General features: G+C 42.3%; 1 long non-coding RNA gene across 1 annotated transcript in view; it reads right to left on the reverse strand.

The window, feature by feature from the left end:
* The window catches only part of LOC111232218, a 41027-nt gene that overhangs the window by 11268 nt on the left and 10658 nt on the right, over positions 1-19101 (reverse strand). The window contains exon 2 of the long non-coding RNA XR_002665537.1: positions 8339-8434. This is a non-coding gene — a long non-coding RNA (uncharacterized LOC111232218). The remainder of the gene's footprint in view (positions 1-8338; positions 8435-19101) is intronic.

The raw sequence follows: 19101 nt of genomic DNA on the forward strand, positions 1-19101 counted from the left end.
ACAGACAACGGCAAAAACAAACACACACTAAACAAACAGGCTGCTCAATGCTAACCGAGGCTTTTGTTTCTTTTGTGGTAGTTTTTCAGATGAATAGAACAAACATGGCAGAGGCCAGAGATTTGGATGGAATGGATATACAGCGAGCCTGGAGAAAAATGAGGACATTGATGGAGATGAGGAGCAAAATGGAAAACAAAGGTCCTCTCCTCTCCTCTCCTCTCTCCTCTCTCCTCTCGCCCCCGCAGCCTCCTGAGCACAGCTGTCTACATGGCTGGGCTGTTTTCACTGACAGGCTGTGAGAGCCATGAAACAGGAGGGCACCAGGGACCTGGGCCACCTCGACAACATGCGCCCCCACAATCTGCTGTTCACAGTGTACCCCAACCCTCCCTCCCTCTCTCTCTCTCTCTCTCTCTCTCTCTCTACACTAACAATCTCCTTCACTATTTCAAATATTTCATCCCTCAGGCTCTCTCTCTTTCCCTCCTGCACAATATTTTTTTTTTCGCAGTGTCTCGTCTCGGTTCTATCAGATTTTCTGTTTGTGCCTGTCATTTTCTCTCCCTAATACTCCCTCCTTCTTTTTGCCCTCCAGTGGCCCTCTCATACTGTCACATCTGCATGTTTTTGCTGCTTGGCTGTCATGTCCCGTGTTTTTGCCTCAGCCACACATCATTTCTCACAAACAGCAAGATGAAAGAAGGGAGGGGGAGAATGAAACGGAGAAAACAGAAAGTCCAGGCTGATTTGGAGGAGGTTAAGAAAGCATGTGGAATAAGAGGGAGGCAGGGTGAATAAACCAACAACAAACAATTTCTTATTTTGACTGGCTGCACAGCGCAATTGCAAGGCTGCCTGGGATTTAATAAGCACTTCTATGGCATTAGGAGTCTGCTTGTTTTCCTTGGTGCCGAGGCAGAGGGACTGCGTGGTTTCCCCCATTTTCAGCTCCAGACGGAGGCAGAAGAGAACACGGCCAAGGGCTATGGGAGGAGAGTCCCTCTCTGTCTCTATTTTTCTCTCTCTCTCTCTCTCTCTCTCTCTCTCTCTGTCTTCCCTGGCTGGGTGGAGCTTAACTGGGGTGCTTAGCCGGAGGGTAAGTGCAGGAGCTGAGGTAGTGATGGGGACAAGCTCCCCTGGAAAGCCCTGGAGGGATACAGCTTCTTTGCAGTAAATAAACAGCCCACTCTCCCTGCATGGAGCAACTCCTGCCTTTATGCATCTCAAACCCTCAAGCTTCACATCACTGTACCCCCCCCACCCACCCCCGTCCCTATGGTTCTCTCTTTCACCGTCCCTTTTTCTCATATACTTTTTTTTCTCACCCCCCACTCTCTGTCACGCCACACTCACGCAAACATTGTCACCCCCCCACCACCACCCCCACGCACACACCAACTCACCAAAACACCCTCCTAACACATCAGATCACAGAGGACAAAAATGTGATCTTTGTAATTCCATTTTTTCCCCCTTCCCGGCCCACACCATTGTGAAGTTGTTTTTTTTTTTTTTTGCTTTTCTTTTTCTAAGAGAGACAAACAACAATGAACAATGTGGGATCTGTCGCATTCTTCCCATGGGAGAAGACTTCTAACGGCATCTTCTATTAGGGATGGAGAGGAAAGAAGAGAAGAAAAGAAGAACACCCCCACTGTGCAAACAAAATCAAAGCAAGAACCATAACTCAGAGCTTAACAGCACTGCGGTATCAGTTTTGCTTAGTATTTATTCTATGTGAAATCATTCTGTATCCAGTAACCATAAATTTTTTTTTTTTTGCAAAACAGCAAATCAGCATAGACTATAATATAAGCCTATGATCGTGTGTCAGTGTGTGTGTTTGGATATCTAAAAATCTAAATAGATTCAATATGATTCGGCAAAGAAGCCAAAGAATCAACTTTTTTTGCTTCATAAAATATTTTTTCATTTTGATGCATCACTGTCTGTTGTTTTGAAGTGTTCATTCTCCCTCAGCCCCCTGGCTTGTCCTTCAAAACACGTCTAAATCAGACCACATGTGACAAGTCATCAAGTGCAGCAGCATGAAAGTGAGATTCAAGGTCAAAGATGGATTTCTCACGTATTACGTGAGATGCCTCGCTTTCACCCCATACAAATAACACATCTGATTAGCTTGCTGCACAGTCCGCCCACGTACGCAGCATGCAGCGTATACGCTGCACACACGCTGTATGTTTCTAGCGGATGCCTTGACTGCCACATGCGATACGGCCTCTGATTCACAGGGGCCCTTTGCTGCTCCTCCTCTCTGCTTCAGACCTGTCACTGCTTGACTCTCGCCGCACAGCACAGTGGGACTGACCCACTTCTTACACTGGTGGGCCCAAGTAACGGCCCCCAGGAGAGCCAGAGCCCACACAGACACACACACACACACACACACCCAAACATAAACACATCACATTATACATGACTGCATACATACAATCACATACGCTGATGAATAAAACATGACATTATTGGTACCTAATAATTTCATCAATGAACCGTAGCATCTACAGCTCCTCTGGATCATCCTTAGCACAGCAACTGAAAACACGGCACGTAACAGGGATTAATACACAGGAGAAAAAAAAAGCAAGAGGTCAGATGAGAGGATAATTCTAGTTTAGTACAACCTGGGTCTTATTTTCATAGTTTCAGCTGTCATTCCTAATAATAGCATTGTACGAACCAAATTAATTGCTGAGATCTGGGAACACACACAACATTGCTGAAATTAAGTCATAATGGGCGAGAAGCACAAACAGATAAAATTACCCAGGCTTTAAACAAACTCCCAGGTTAGCCAGACTTATTTGGAAGAGACAACAAAGGCAAAAGTAAAATGATTACCCAAACTGATCCACTGTAAACATCCATCACAGTTTACAGAGTAAATCCTGGTTCAGCTTTGACCTAATGTACTTGATGTATTTTTGTGCGAGGGGTGTCATTTTTTTCAAAACTTTGAGTTAGATCGCATTAAAAACTAACAAATAATTCATTCGAAAGAATTCTAAAAATATGTGGCCTAATCCTAAACTATTCTGGTGCCTCATTCCTCATTAGCATGAGTGAGTAAGCTAAAGTTACTGTGAGATAGTTTCATTTTACAAAGTCAAGAAACACCCTAACCTTTATCTATTATGATTTTTTTCCATCTGTGGTTATAAATTCAAAAATGTTTCCTCAGATTTATTCTCTGGTGTCATGATTATCCTATAACATCGCTTGCTAGTGAGATGTGCTTTCACCCCACATTGATGGGGCAACAAGGTATGCAAAGGGTCATTACAGATTCAATATTTACTTTTTTTTACCCACATTTGAATATATGAACTCATGAAAATCTGCACCTATAGAGTTCAGCCACTGAGCTATTAATCCGCATGTGTTTGTGTGTATGGAGGACATATCGTATTGCTACTGGATGAGACAGTGCCGTACAGGACAACAGAAGATAGGACAGGACTAGTCCCGCAAAGCAGGACCTCCATTATGTCGAGCTCATGGAGTACACGAGAGAATCTTGGTGGAAAATAAAGGTAATGAGATTTTTTTTCAGCCAGGAGAGACAGAAGTCATCCATCTCTGGAAATAGCACCTGTGAGTATAAACAAATTCTCCATTGAGTAGTTAAAATTTGTTCAAATTATAATGACAACCCACTGTGTCCTCATCTTTTTGTGTTTGAATTACTCCACACATTCATTACCTTAATGAGACAGAGGTCTGGCTGTGTGACGTTAAGTCAGAACTGGAGACAAACTACTTCCTGCCCAGCATCAGACTGCAGTTTCATCTGGTCTATCACATCTCTTACTCCCATACAAAGACCAAAGACATGGCGGCACACAATATTAATGCATGCACACGTGTACCCTGACCTGCAGGCATGCATGGGAAGCTCCAAGGTTGCCTCCAGCTATCATGCATGTGAAGGCACTGATATCTGGACAGGATCTTTGATGTCAAAATGATGAGAGCATTCTTAGAGCATATAAGAACACAAAGGCAGCGGTCCAGGGTCAGATCTACACAGGAGGATATCTGAGTCTTACAGTCCCCTCTGGTTTAACTTATTCATCAGATGCATGCACTAAGAATACAAATTGACATGAATAGTGATTCAAAAAAAGAATAGTGTTGTGAGCATGTGTGCTGCAGTACAATGCAGATTTCTGGATCAAAAGAAATATACATATGGCATACACATGGTAGTGTCTGCCACAAGTTATTCTGGCTCACTAGCATACAGGCAGCATCAGATCTCCCTTTTTCTTATATGTATGTGTGTACACACATATATATATATATATATATATATATATATATATATACAACAATCAGATCTCAACCCAGTTGAACACCTATGGGAGATTTTGACTGATGTGTTAGACAGTGCTCTCCACCACCACTGCCAGTGCAAAAAACCAAATGAGAGAATATCTTTTGGAAGAATGATGTTCATCCCACCAGTAGAGTCAAGAGACTTGAGTCAATGCCAAGAAGCACACTCTAATGTTATCATAAAGTCAATAGTTTAAAACTAGCTAGTAGTTATGGTAGTAACTCAGGAAGGAAGTATGTCTGTGAAGCAGGGGAGGGTTAAAGCATTTCATTAATGTTTTTCTTAGTGCAGACTTTCTCCTAATAGTTTCAGGGTTACAAGTTGCCATGGCTGGCGTCATTTTTTCAGAATCTATTAATTCAAAATTCACTGTTAGAAAAATAGTATAATATGAGCATCATGTGGCCTTGAAGAATAAGAAAACGCAAAAATAACAGTGATAATATCCAAAAGTAATTAGTGCTTTGGTAGGAAACATGGCATGCTGTGTGTGTGCATGTACTGTATGAAAGCAGGATAGCAGGCTGAGAAGAAGGAGAAATTGAGATGCTCAGGGAGAGGTCACGACAAAAACACACTGACTGGTCGACCGGCAGCACACCCTGCCTGTCAAAATAGAACTCCCTGCAGTTTTGCTCAGCGTGACATCATTAGTATGTGGAAGTGAAACCCCACTGATGTTCTTGAGTCTTGTGAGTGAAGGCTACTACTGCAGCTCAGCATGATGGGCTGAGCAGCGAGCTCATGATAGACATGAACACTTCCAGTATATGACACCATATACTATGTAGTTCCTATATGAGCTTTGCAGCGCAAACAAGCAGGAAGGCTTGTATGGGTCAAACAACAAAGACAGGAGTGAGAGAGCAGAAGGAGCTGGGGAGTGGGAGGAATGGAGGATGCAGGAAATGGAGTGAGAAACACAGGGCATTGCTAAAACAATAATGACTTCCACTAATTGTGTTTCCTATGGCCAATGTGAGTGTGGTGACATTTCAGTTCTGTGTTTGTCGGTCAAAGGATGAGCTAATTAATATGGTAATTTAGCCCCAACGCCTCCAGTGACAGCCACACCCCCTCGTTAGCAGCCACAAGGACAAGGGTTGGATGCTCCAGGAGCGAGAGAGGGAGACAGAGACAGGAGCAGAGAGAGAGCATTTTTTCCTGGCTTTGCCTTCTCAGCCGCCCCGGAGTCACACGCCTCTGTCTCTGTAACGGGAACAAGTGATTATTTCTGAAAAATGGGGAACTTTGTCAAAACGTGTCCCACCCACACATTATCTCTCTCCGTCTCTCTCTCTCTTTCTCTCTCGGTCTCTGCCTGGTTTCTCTCACACACTCATACACACAGACAAGCTCTCCCTCTCTCTTGCTCTCTCTCTCTCTTTCTCTCACACACACATACATACACACACACACACACGCACACAGACCTTCATGTTGAGCATGCGTGGGCACTCACATACATTGGTGGGTATATTAACACACACAGCTGTGCAAATATGCAAACACACTTAGAGGCATGTGCACACACACGCACGCACGCACACGCACACGCACACGCACACGCACACACACACACACACACACACACACACACACACACACGCCAAGGGCGACTCTGCCTGTGGAGATGCAAGTGGCATTCGCCATCTTCCTGCCAGCAGATCACATGACAGTGATGAAGGATAAGAGATTAAAAACTTCAACTAAGGTTTGTTTACATCTAAAAGACTTCACAACTTCACAAAGCGAGACATATGGCTTAGCTGCACCGCACCTGCTGCGGAATATATATATATATGGTGGAAGAAGTACTCTGATCATTAGTTAAAGTAGCGTACTACTACTACAAATTAAAGATATTGTATTACAAGTATCAGTCCTTTATCAAAAATCCTGCTTTGGTAAAAGTATTATAACCAAATGTGTTAATGCACAAGTAGAATTTTTTGAAATATTTTTTTGGGCATTTTTGCCTGCATTGTGATATTCCCAGTGAGAGAGAGACAGGAAAGTCAGGGAGAGAGAGAGGGGATGACCTCTGCAGTTAGAAATAGGCCTATGTCGTACGCACTGCTGCAGGTGAGCGCTGCACAAGTAGCATTTTACTGTTGTATCTGTTCAAGGTGGGATGAGTTTTATCTACTTAATTTACAATAAGGTAATTTAATCTAGTGGTTCCGAACCCGAGTCTGGCCCGCTCCAAAGGGTCATAATATAAATCTGAAAGGCTGTGAGATGATTAATAGGTGACAAATTGCAGAGGAAATGTGATCTTTTTTCTATTCTCTAATCTCTGTTTTTGTGAAATACTGGATAATTTTATCTGCTTGACTCTTGAGCAATTACATAAAAGTAGAAGTATAAAGTGGCATCAAATGGAAATACTGAGTAAAGTACTTAAGTACAGTACTTGAGTAAATGTTCTTGGTTACTTATCAACCCTGTAATACAGACACATATAACAAGTCATTGCTGTGGTTTGGAAAAAAAAAAAAATTTAATTAGCTTGTTCCACAACATTAGGCAAACAGTTGTCAGAGGGAGAGTGACTGCACATATTTTCTGAGATGACTGAGCTACCACTGTCCCCCGCCTGACTTCTTCTTTGTAAGCTTTAATACAGGGGAGCGGGAGCCTGAGTGCTGCCAAAAAACACTCAAGCGCTCGCTAATGCAAACAAAAGGAGACAGCCCAGCACTAGAAATTTGAGGAAGCGCATAAATGTTTGCATGTATACGTTCCAAACAAACCTAATTGTAATACGGCTTTGTCAATTTAGAAATGTTATCTAAATGTCACATGAGGGAAAAGTTTGTTTTGGAAACTCGTCAAACAATTGTAGTCCAAAATGAGTGTTTCATAGCCAGATAGTTTTCCACTGTGACTTTTTTTTTTTTTTTTTAAAAACACAGATGTGTTTATGTTTCTGATTCCTTCCATATTAGTTTCTCTCGTGTCCCTATCTCTCCTAAGTGTGGAGAGTTTTATTATTTTTGTGGTTGGAAAACTAACAATAACTCTTTTCTTAACATTCTCAGTGACTTGTAGCTTGTAAATTAACTTAAAGCGTCTATATTTTGATGTTAACAATGGATCATGTGACTACTTTTATGTGAAAGGGGTCACTCAGTGTTGAATTCAAAAAGAATTATTCTAAGACTCTGCAGTTCCCCCTCAGCTCTGTGGAGCTGTTTTAGCATCTTTCAGCTCATTTGTTTTGGTTTTACGGCCCAAAACTTTACTGTTGTGGTTCATTCTCACTGCACTCATCTCAAGTCTCACACCACAGCAGGCAGAGCTACAAGTAGTGTGAATATTGGACTTGACACACCAAATGAACACAAACACGACCCCATATGAATGATAATGTTGCTCTGTATCTACTGTATTAATAGGGAAGTTTGCTAGGAAGTTTTCCATATCATCTTAAACATGATAATATGTCAGTTTTGCTTTTACACCATGTTTCTCCAGCCCCAAAAAACACGACATGACATTCTTGTAAATAATGAGTCTTAGCTGTCTACACAAAGGAAAGCGAAATTTATCCTTTATTGAAATAAAGATTTGTGAACTTATACTTTTTATCTCGCAAGCTAACACACTTTTTTTTTGGAAATTGTCATTAGAGCACTGAGAGGAAACCAGAGTGTCGTAAAGCGGAAATGCTCCTAAGCTGAAGAATAAAGTCTAACAGATAAAAACAAGGACTGTGGTGTTAATGAGCAAACCCCTTCTTCTACCACCCACCACATTATTTCTCTTTACCTCCCCTCAGAACATACCCAATACACAATGACACACACACACACATACACAAACATTGCCTGGCTCATTAATTAAAAGCACAAACAATTTACAGAAGCCAGCTCCTCCAGCTTCCAGAGGTAAGGGCATTTTTTTCTCCATTTACGGAAGAATGTTTGGGAGAGCTGAGCCTTCTTGTTAATGTAAATAATTTACCTTTACCTTTATCCTGATGGAATCTTAATTGTGCCTCTCCGGCTCGCCTCGCAGCAATTCATCAATGTCCTCCTTGACCAGAAAAAGATGCTCTGCCTGTCGCTGGGAGAGGAAGAGAAAAGAGATCTAGCACTTTGAAACAAAGTAAGAGGGCATACAGACAATGGGAAGCACACACGCATGCAAAACAAACACACACACTGGTGTAGATTAATGACAACTCTCCACCAATTAAATGAGTGTTTGTTGTTTTCATCTGATGCTGCTGGTCATCCATTGTCTCTGGATATTGATCTATATTTCAATGGAGCAAATACAACAGAGAACAATAAGAGCATTACGGGCTGGGGCCATGTTAGTCCAAGAACATTTGGAGTGTTATTGGCGAATCCATTCATTCCAGCGCAAGGTATTCATTATACTGTGAGACTGATAAATGCAAAGATGAGCTGCATGCACATATGGGCCTGGAAGCCATTCAGAGGGCAAGATACTGACTGTGTGCGTGTGTGTGTGTGTGTGTGTGTGTGTCGGTTTATTTGAGTGTGTGCAAGGGGAGGGCCAGAGTGGTGGAGGAGAGGAGGTGTCGACTCTTTATTTTTCATTCTTGGCATATCATCCTTGGAGGGCCTCGGTGGTGCAGTAAAAAGCCATGCATCTCAGTCACGTGACTCACAGTGTAATTGCTAGCCTCTCAGCTCAAAATGAAAGCAGCATTCGGCCATTTCTCAACAGGGCTAAAAACGAGACCACAAAAACCCACCACTTCCCTTAGCGAGAAATGTCCCTGCACTCCCACAGCCTGCGCTCTTTACCAGAAGCAGCAGCAGCAGTAGCAGCTGACAAGGTAACAGTGGCTGTGTGTGTGTGTGTGTGTGTGCGAGTGCGTGTGTATATGTGTGTATGTACACAGGCAGGGCCTACGCTGGTCTCTGCTGATTTATCTGTGCTTAATTATGTTGCTCTGCAGAGTCACAAGCCAATTATTTGCCCTTTCAAAGCTTTAGAACATACTCAGGAGGAGAAGTACAATAGAGGCATATTTTTAGCTCAGCTAAAGCACAGAGATGTGCTGCTATCACAGGTACATTTTTGGCCTTTGTGAGAGCACAAGTGTACCTTTTTTATAAATATGACTCATTGGGCACAAAATGAGAACAGTCCTAGTGACAGAAATTAAAACCAAAAAAATGTGCAATTCTGCTCAAGAGAGGATCTAAACTACCAGCTTCCACTAATTACGCTTACAGCTTTGAATTTGAAAGTATAAAAGCACATGCTGCGATAAGGAAAGAAATATGAATAGAAGAGAGACAGACACATGAGAGAAATATTAGTGTGACAATAAACCAATGAGGTGAGAGATCAATTGTGTTTGTGCATGTGTATTTGAGAGGGAAGCAAGTGTGCGTCTGGGGGACAGATGACATAGTGTGTGTGTGTGTGTGTGTGTGTGTGTGTGTGTGTGCGTGTGTCCTGGTGATGAAGGGTCAGCTGAGGGTCACAGTGATCCAGTTACACTCACCTCTCCTCTCCATTGATCCCTCTGATTCCTCTGATACACTGCTGTTTCTATATTGACATCTAACCGTACAGACGAATGCTAGAAGGCACACGGACTTTCAGTGTCTGAGCTCTTTATTAAGCCATGCGAGAGACGCTAATGACCAGGATAGCTTCCAGCAAGCCTGCGTGCTGTTCTCCTCCACCAATGTTGACCTCTGTTCTGATCTCGGTGGTGTACAATCGCTCACGGCTATGATGTCATCAAGAGCTTGTCTGTCTTTCAGTCTTTTTTTAAATCTTTTTTATCAATACTCACCTTTGTCCGTCTCTAATTTGTCTTTTCTTCTCCTTTTCATTCCCACTATAGTTTCCATTTCGCTAACTGTCTCTTCCCCTCCTCCCTCCTTTCCTGTTTTTCCCCACCCTGCACACCTGCTCTGGGACCCAGCCCTGTGCCTCCGAGCCCGGGCAGGGTAGAGAACAGACGGCCCCTGTGTTTTCTAATAATCATCACATACCTCGCATGCCTGCTCTTCTTCTCTCTGTTCTTTCCCTTTTCCTCAGTGCCCCGCCCGCCAGTTTACCTCAGCCAAGCCTATAACTACCCCCCCCCCCAACTCCTCCTCGCTGCATCTGCCCTGCCATACATCAGCCCTCTGACAGCCTCACTCAGCTCCCACAATGCCTTGGTCTCATTCTTTTCACCTTCTGGAAACAACACATCTACTGTTGTTTCCTCTAGTGGTATGTATTTAAAGGAATAGCTAGTTTAACATTTTGGGCAAAAACTTTTCTTTGTCTTCTGTCTGAATACACCTTAAGGCTAAAACCAGCAGCAAGTTAGCCTAGCTTAGCATAAAGACCGGAAACAGGGGGAAACTGGCCTACCAACACCTCTTACGATCTTTGGTTAACAAATGATATCTTGTGTGTTTAATCCATACAAAAACCAAGTGTTCCTGGAGTCTATGCTGGTTGACTGGGAACCTGTGAACGACCTGGAAAGATTTCAGCAAGTCACTGCACCCAAGCAAGAAATAACCCACCAAATTAATTATTGAGTTTTAGATGTGCTGGAGGGTGAATTTTTTCTTACTTTTGTCAAGAGCCAGGCAAACTGTTTTATGAGGCGTCACAAACTGACGCAAAACACATGCATTTGACAGGGAAAATCTGAGGCTACATACACACTACTATGTTCTCAATTCAGATGAGAGTTTTTGCTCCGTATCTGAAGTAATCTCCGTCCATTCTAACAAACCTATAAATGCATATCTCATGACCGTTCACAAACACTGAACAGGACATAGATTGTCTACTTTGCAGTTGTTGCAGAAAATACTACGAACGAGGAACAGCAAAGGCAGTTGTAGCATTAAAATGCATAATTTAAGTGCACATCAGCTGCTAGCGAAGACAACAAGGTCAGTAACGCTTTTAATTTCGTTATCCATGCTGCATTCACCACTGGTAGCCATGACTGATAAGACCCAATCAGGAGGCAAACTCATGTCTGCGTCATTGTTTCTAAAGGTGTCAGTTTTTCCCCGTCCAGACTACAATGCAACTGCAGAGTTTTCAAACTAAAATGAAGCCAGGAGCATTTCCAAAAGTCTCTGTTTTTGAGGCTCAAAAACTCTGACAATGCTGAGCGAATATCCCAGGGCTTCATGAATTTGCTTCATAAATTTAAGGAGCAGAGGAAAAAGGAGATAGACTGAAAGTTGCTGTTGAGTTTTGCGATCAGTCAGAGGCTGAGCTGTACACAAACACTCCTACAGACATGTTTGTTGTGTCTGCTGCTAGCTAGCTTAAAACGAATCTTTGTACAGTTGGTACATCAGTTGTTTGAAGTGTTTTCAGTCAACTTAAAGCGAATGACATGAGGCAAAAATTTGTGTGAGTTTGTCTGAAGGCTACAGCCAGTTGCCAGTTAGCTTAGCTTAGCCTACCAGCACTTATAAAACTCAATGTGTAAAAAAAAAAATGTATGGTTGCAATTTTACAACAACCCGGGACATAATCCTCATAAAATCACAAACTGTCATTCTTCCATTCAAGTTTTCAGAACAGATGAAATAAATAAGATGCAACTTTTTAATAAGTGATCTATTGAGGTAATCTGATTTTGTTACCATTGGACAGAGCCAGGCAAACTGTCCGGTCTTTATGCTACGCTAACCTAACCATTGACTAAATGTAGCATTATATAAAATGGACAAAGACAAGGGTGATATTAACATCTTACTCTTGGCAAGAAAGCAACTTTTTTTCTTTCATCACCTCAACCCCCTCCCCTCTCCTGACCCAAGTCTTTGCACCTCTTAACCCTGACCCTCTTTTTCCTCTGCCCCCTCTCACTGTGCCTGTCTCTCTGTGCAGGTGTTCCCATTGCTGGTGTGTAAAAAGCAAAGAAGCAAGAGGAGGCTGCTTCATTCAGCTATTGAGCTAATGGTTCCTCATTCACCACCCACACTGCTTATTAGGCCTGCTCTAAATAACCGAGAAAAGAAACAGAGAAGCGGCAGTCGCTTCCCTCCCAGAAGCAATTCACAGATCCCACACTGTGCATTACTCCGATGGCTACATGAGCGAGGATATCAGCTCTTGGTGTCATTATTTGATCAAGTGGTTCTCAGTCATCCAGTGGTCTGTGTAGTTAGTACTTGAGGGAATGAACACCCCTGTGGGCCCCTCTAAGCGTCTATTGTGTCTGTGTAAAGAAACCCCCAATGGAACAGGGGGCCCCTGTTGTAGAAGAAATTGTTCATTTATTAATTCATGCTATCAGGTTGCCGGGTTTCATGTTTTACAAAAAGCGCCAGCAATGGGCAGATTAGTTATCAACACCAGCTGTCCAGACTTGACTGGCTAGACTCTCTCTATCCCCTCCTACCCTGCTTTACAGTTTCTGCTATACCATCCTATCTGTGTTCTTATCCGTTTTATCTTCCCTTTGCTATCCTTTCCTACCCTCCCCATCTCTTCCTCCTGTGTACTCTGTGGCATTAAGGTCTGGATCAGGCAGATGGACAGAGCCGTAGATCAATCAGAGAGATCAATACTTCCCAGACTGGCTGAAACAATCTGTACAGACTGACGGACATCTGACGACTGATCTGGGCCCGTATTCACAGAGCATTTTATCTTACCACGAAGAGTACTCCTAAATCGTACAAAAAGTTTCTTACTAAAAGTTTTCTTGGACATCCTATTCACAAAGCTGCCGAGATCAACTTTTACAAAAGGAAAAGCAAGAACTCCGTTGCTATGGCTGATGTCATTTCTCATGGACGAACTTGCTTATAATAACCACAGTTATTGGGGAATGAGAGCCCGGTCTGTGACGGTTAAATGCACAGCAATAAATTAAAAACAGTTAGAAATAAACAAACATAGGCCTATTGTATACAAAGTCAATAATAACGGATTAAATGCTGTCTATAAAAGTAGTGCATTTTCCAAAATCTGTATGATGACATTTGTGTAGACCCATGAGAATTAGAGAGTACATTTATTGTTTGGTCACACCTCGCCCTACCCCTCCTGTAGCCGTTCGCGCGATGCTACCATCAAATTTTTTGCGTAGAAATATCTTCACTCTTCTCATAATAAGATAAAAGATCCCTAAAGCTGTGTTTGCAATGTTCAAGAGCTCAACTCAGCCCGTCCTTGCCCCTTTTATATTAATGAGACCTTGCAATCGAGTTTCATTGCTAACGGACTGGCTACACATAACTTCCTGTTTTTTTTACGACTGCCGTATGACATACTGTACGTTCTGAAGTATGGGTTCATAGAAGGCACAAAAGTCCAACACTTTACATACATCTCATTCATCTCTCTCTCTCACTCAAGTGCTATTTTTAGCACTGAGTGGCTTTGTGAATTACACTTAGTCAAAAGATTGGGAGTCCTAAAGTTAGGACCGACATGCCCATTATTTTTACGAGTTCCTCCTAAATTGACAAGTTAGGAGCTGCTTTCCGCCTTAAGAAGCTTTGTGAATACAGGCCCTGGTCCGGTCCAGTCCAGTCTGCGCTTGTTTTCTCAGGTCTTGGATCAGATTAGTTTAGCTTAGTTTGGTTAACTCTAGTCTGGCATCGTTCAGGTCTGACATGTTTGGATTTCAGTCTGAAATGTACAATTTGTGAGCAAATGCATTTTCCAATCCATCAATCAATATTTCAAAAATAACTGGCTGTCCTTCAAATGCCTGCTTTGAAAGCACATGTCCTAAGATTTCTCTACTTGTGGTTCGCTTTTCTTTCTTGCTAGTTTTTCTTCAAATACATGTCTTACTTTTGGACAAAATCCATTAATCTATTCTACATGTGTGTGTGTGTCTAAAAGTAGAAATCAGCAACAAAATGATAGATGGCTACGTAGACCATGTGAATGCTACAACAATCGCACACATTACCTCTCTTCTCCCTTCATTCACAAGTCATTAAGTCAAAAGACAGCTCTGCTAAATGTCAAAAAGCTGCAGGGGGGGGAAACCACAGAGAGAACCTGGTTTCATTGTTATGCTCTGTGATTATACACAGGTCAAGTGGAAAGTCTATCTTCATCCTCTGAAAATAACCTTTTCCCTCAGAAAATTGGCATGTACTTTATTTTGTAATTTGCCCTGCACCAAGAGAAGGGATTGCAGATGAATGAGGATACTCTTGCCACTTGACATAAACTCTGATATTCTCGTTTTCTCTCCCCTTGAACATAAAGTTCAGACAAGACTGAGCAGAGGAACACGCTGATGAAAAGCAGGCTGAATGTTGGTTTACATCCCTTCCCACCTGCTCAACAACCCCCCATCTGCGCAGCACTGCTTATCCTAGGTCTTTTTTTTTGATGATAGACAGTGACAGAGTTGAGCAGAGCTTCACGGTTCCTGCCTGTCTTCCGGCTGCAGCGTCTGGCGTGTGTTTGATGTAGTCCAGGCTTACCGCCGGCCCTGTCTCCGACTGTTGGCCCATGACACCAAACTCAGACAGAGCTGAAATCTGAAGGGGAGGAAGGAAGGAAGCACACTTCCAAGACAGTCAACTCAAAGAAAAACAACAGCCAGTCATCACTCAGTCACTGCTTATACATTGTGACATAGTTCAAAGGTTTTGCTGAGTTGTTTTCAACGGATTCCAAAGACAGAGAACGGAGTGAAAATGAAATGGAAATAAATTTGATGGTTAGGCCATTTCCAAAAATAGAAACGATTCGTCTGAGGGCTGCACAATTAATCAAAATATAATCGAAATCGCAGGATGGCCAAGGATAGGAGCTGCAAAAAAAAAAAAAAAAAAAAAAAAAAAAATCGCAGAGATCTGCTATTTTTTTTGATAAAGATAAAATGTGTCACAACACTTTTGTGCATTGTGAACACCATATTGTGGTGCTACAGAGACCACGTCCGCCTACAAATCATACTCTCCAGATGTAAAGGAACACGCCATCGTCCCCAGAGTATGAACCCTAATGACTTTGTTGATCCTCTGACTTTTTCTGTAGCGCCACCATGAGGTGCACGTTTCCAGTGAAGTATCTCAAAAACAATGCGGGATGGATTGCGCTCAAACGTTCAGGTTCTCCACAGGATGAATCTTAATAAGTTTGGTGATCCCCTGACTTTTCATCTAACACCATCACCAAGTCTTATTTTGTCTAATACATTGGTTTATGGCCAGATAACTGCAAATCTAAATGCTTTCCCATCAGCCTCACTGTGAGGATGTTAGCATATTGAATGCTCTTATCTTGTTTCTTCATTTGTGGTGTGAATAATTCAACCTTATTGATCTACCTTGTTGCTTACATTTACTGCAACAACGTCAAATGTCGAAAATTACTAGCTAAATATTGGTGAATAATGTTGTAATAACCCCCCTCGTAAATATCAAAATGAGGCTAAGCACTTCAAAAACTGTTTAGCGCCATGCGGGCTACTTCCAGAGAGTACAGAAAAGTTACCTTTGTGTAGATCTATTGTCACTGCTTTGATTTACTCAACTTACCCAGTTTTAATGAAGGCAAAGTGAACATTAAATTGCCACAGCCGAATTATGGAGAAGTAATGTTACAAAAAGTGTAACAAATTACCATTCCCAAGGAATAATAATTTCTTTTTTGAAGTGAATAAGAAGAAATTAGTAAGAAATTATGTGTTAAGGCTTGCCAGAGGTTTAGAAATCTACAAATGCTGATGTTGGCCAGAGACTTTTTCATTAGGTCCTTAATGAGCTGCATACGTCGAGTTGCCTGTAGCAGTAACCTTTCTGAGTAAGTCAGTGCTCTCGTATCACTGTGTTCGTTGTGGAACGAGTGAACTTCCTTTACAATTTTGTGAAATTTAAATTGCTTCTAGGAAATGTTTTGCTAGCTAACAGAAGATTAATTTCAGGTTTCTGTGCTCGCTGATGGTGAAACCCACATTACTCCATGTGCCCAGATGTTCGTTCCATCTCTCACTCACTGAGTCAGTTTTTCAGTCTTACTGTACTATACAACTGGCTGCCCCACTGATCTACTACTACAATCTTTACAGAGAGACGTGGCTGGCCAGTTATGAGGGGCAAAAAATGGTGCAGCTGAAATTCAGGAACTTTTTTACCCCACCAAGGGCAAAAGCAATGGCTGGCTTACTCATAATAAATTTGCATATCATCCTGTAATGACATACTGAGATGTTTTAAGGCAAGATCACAGTAAAAGCCCAAATCTAGTGCAATTACATTGAATGTGGCATTGTAAACCCTTGTAGACCCTGCTGGGATTCTGATTGTCACATTGTCATTTGTCACTGTGCTCACCTTGAATGAGCATTTTCATTAAGCAACAAGCTCAGAGGTGAGTGCTCATACTTCAGAGCAATCTTGCATTTCATCTGTTTAGAACAGAGAAGGAGAATAGAAAACTAATGGCCATAAACGAAAAGCTGCCACTGCTGTTATCAGATTTCATCAAACCAATGTCACTTTGCACTGTTGCATAAACAAGTTGCTATTTGGGTCAGTGAAAGTGTAATAGCACCTATGATGCTAAGCAATAAGTGTACGAGAGTGCTACATCGTCATGGAAATGTTTTCAAACCCAGAACCACTGCTATCTTTAGCCTCTGCAAGCTTGTGTTTCTGAAATGAACAAGTGACTATGTGAGGTCAATGTTAGTTATATTTTTTTCACTGGCTAAATTTACCCCAGAGCAATGTCCTATTGTTAAAGGGTCTTGGCAAAACGGTCACATGTAAAAATACAGTCAGCATGCACGTTTGTATTCTTAGAGCATTTAAATTTCCCACTGGGCTCTTCTAAAACTGTCATGTGATGAGGGTTTGGCTGAAGGTCACGATGTGAGTCACAAAGCAGAACGGGCTCGTGTTTCCTGCCAGGGGAGTCAGAGAGTGTTTCATGCTTCCTAGCTGGGACAGGAAGTGAAGGGGTAAACAGAGGGAATCCCACACGCTGACGAGGAAACTCCACAGTGCCGTCCTACACTCACCCCGCAGGGACCCTTGTGACTACCTCCGTGTCCCTCATACTCTCTTTCTCTCTCTCTCTCCTTCTCTAAGCAATATACACACATATACACACATGGGTGCACTGCTACCCGCTTTAGTGCACATATGTGTGCAGAGGGTCCCTCATGTCCTCCTTTTGAGACAAAGGATTTCTGTGCAGCGTCTGGCAGAGATAAGAATTTAAATCACATTTGTTCTTTAAAGATTTTTGCTTTGTTCCATTCAGTAACTTCAGCGGATATCCACTTTTCGAGCTTTGTTTTAGAATGCACAGCATGAAGTGTGGTAATTTAGGTATGTGCTTGTTGGGACGGGTTATGTTTCCTTAACAAAGAACATTTCAGGGCACAGAAAAAAAAAAAAACCCAGAGCTGCAAAGGGAAAAAAAGAGTGACTCTGATATGCTTTGAACATGATCACCATCGTGATGCAATAATGTGCAATGTGCCCTTTCTAAATTTTCTGGGGAATTAGCCTAGTTTGTGAAATGTCATAGCCATTGCTCACCTTGGCGTAGCGCTTTCTCCCCTGTTAGCATGTGACCTTATTTCTCTTATCTGTGGCAGCCATGCAGGACCTGGGCTCATCTGTTTACGTGTCAGTCATTTGTGGTGCACCGTAATATGTCTGCTAGAATCTGGGTCTGAGTGTTTTTTCTCTGCTGACATGTGTATGTTTAGGCACTGGGTTGAACGTGTGGTTGCCGTTTTGTTTTGACAACACTGTAATACCACGATCTGCCTAATGGGAAAGTGATCTGGAGCCTCTTGAATATTTGATGTTAATGTAATAGGAAAGTCATAAAAGCTTTTCAGATCTCAATTTATCCAGTCAAAGCAGTCATTGATTTAACCTGCACTGATTTAACCATTGATTCCTGTTTCCCCCCCAGTTCACCACAGTGACTGTTATGCCCGTAAATCGCACATCGAAATCACAATGAGGATTTTTTTTTTTTCCATAATTTATATTCTAAGGGGCTTAACTATCTCATTTGAATTATTTACTTGTGGGTTTGATGGAGAGACTGGGGAACAGCTATTGATCTGAAAGATTTAGAGCCCGTTGTCTAAGCCAAATGGCAGCCTGTGATTTTGAGTGGAAGCATGGGGGTGGGGGGTGGGTTTCCATAAGGAACATGCAAAATAAATCTGTAGAAAAGAGACAAAGTGAATTTTCCATTTAACTCATTTCTCAAAGTGACAAATTTTCATAAAAGAGGGCTGTGGTGCTTTGACAAAGGAGTCATCATAGATTCTGAGCTGTATTTTTTCAACCCAAGCAGTGCCCTCATCAGAAGCTGACTTCTATTTTACAGTATTAGATGTTGTGTAGAAGATCTTGGGCAGCAGATGTAATTGAGGGTCACTTCTATAAGCCTAAGGCCACCAACCCTAATACTAGCTCAGACTGCCACACTTGTGTGATGATGATGATCCAAAGAATCGTGCATGTGGGTCAATGAGCGCCTGCCAGGGCTTCACAGACGGTGTGGGTTAGGGGGGTGGGAGCAGGACGGAGCACATGGATCAATACATAATATCTTACAAATTGAATTCGACCTGGATCGATCCAGAGGGCGTGTGTGACCGGCTGAGAACTGTGGACGAGTGCACAGTAAATCCCACTGATCAGTACGGAGGGGTAGAGAGTAGGGGGTGGAAGGAGGGTGGGGCGTCCTCTCACAGGGGTGTCTGCTCAGGGGAAGGAGGCGTGAAGAGTTGGGTTTAGAGGGGTGATGGAGAGGAG

This window comes from Seriola dumerili, unplaced genomic scaffold (assembly GCF_002260705.1).
Source record: "Seriola dumerili isolate Sdu_G_001 unplaced genomic scaffold, Sdu_1.0 BDQW01000322.1, whole genome shotgun sequence".
NCBI classification, from domain to species: Eukaryota; Metazoa; Chordata; class Actinopteri; order Carangiformes; family Carangidae; genus Seriola; species Seriola dumerili.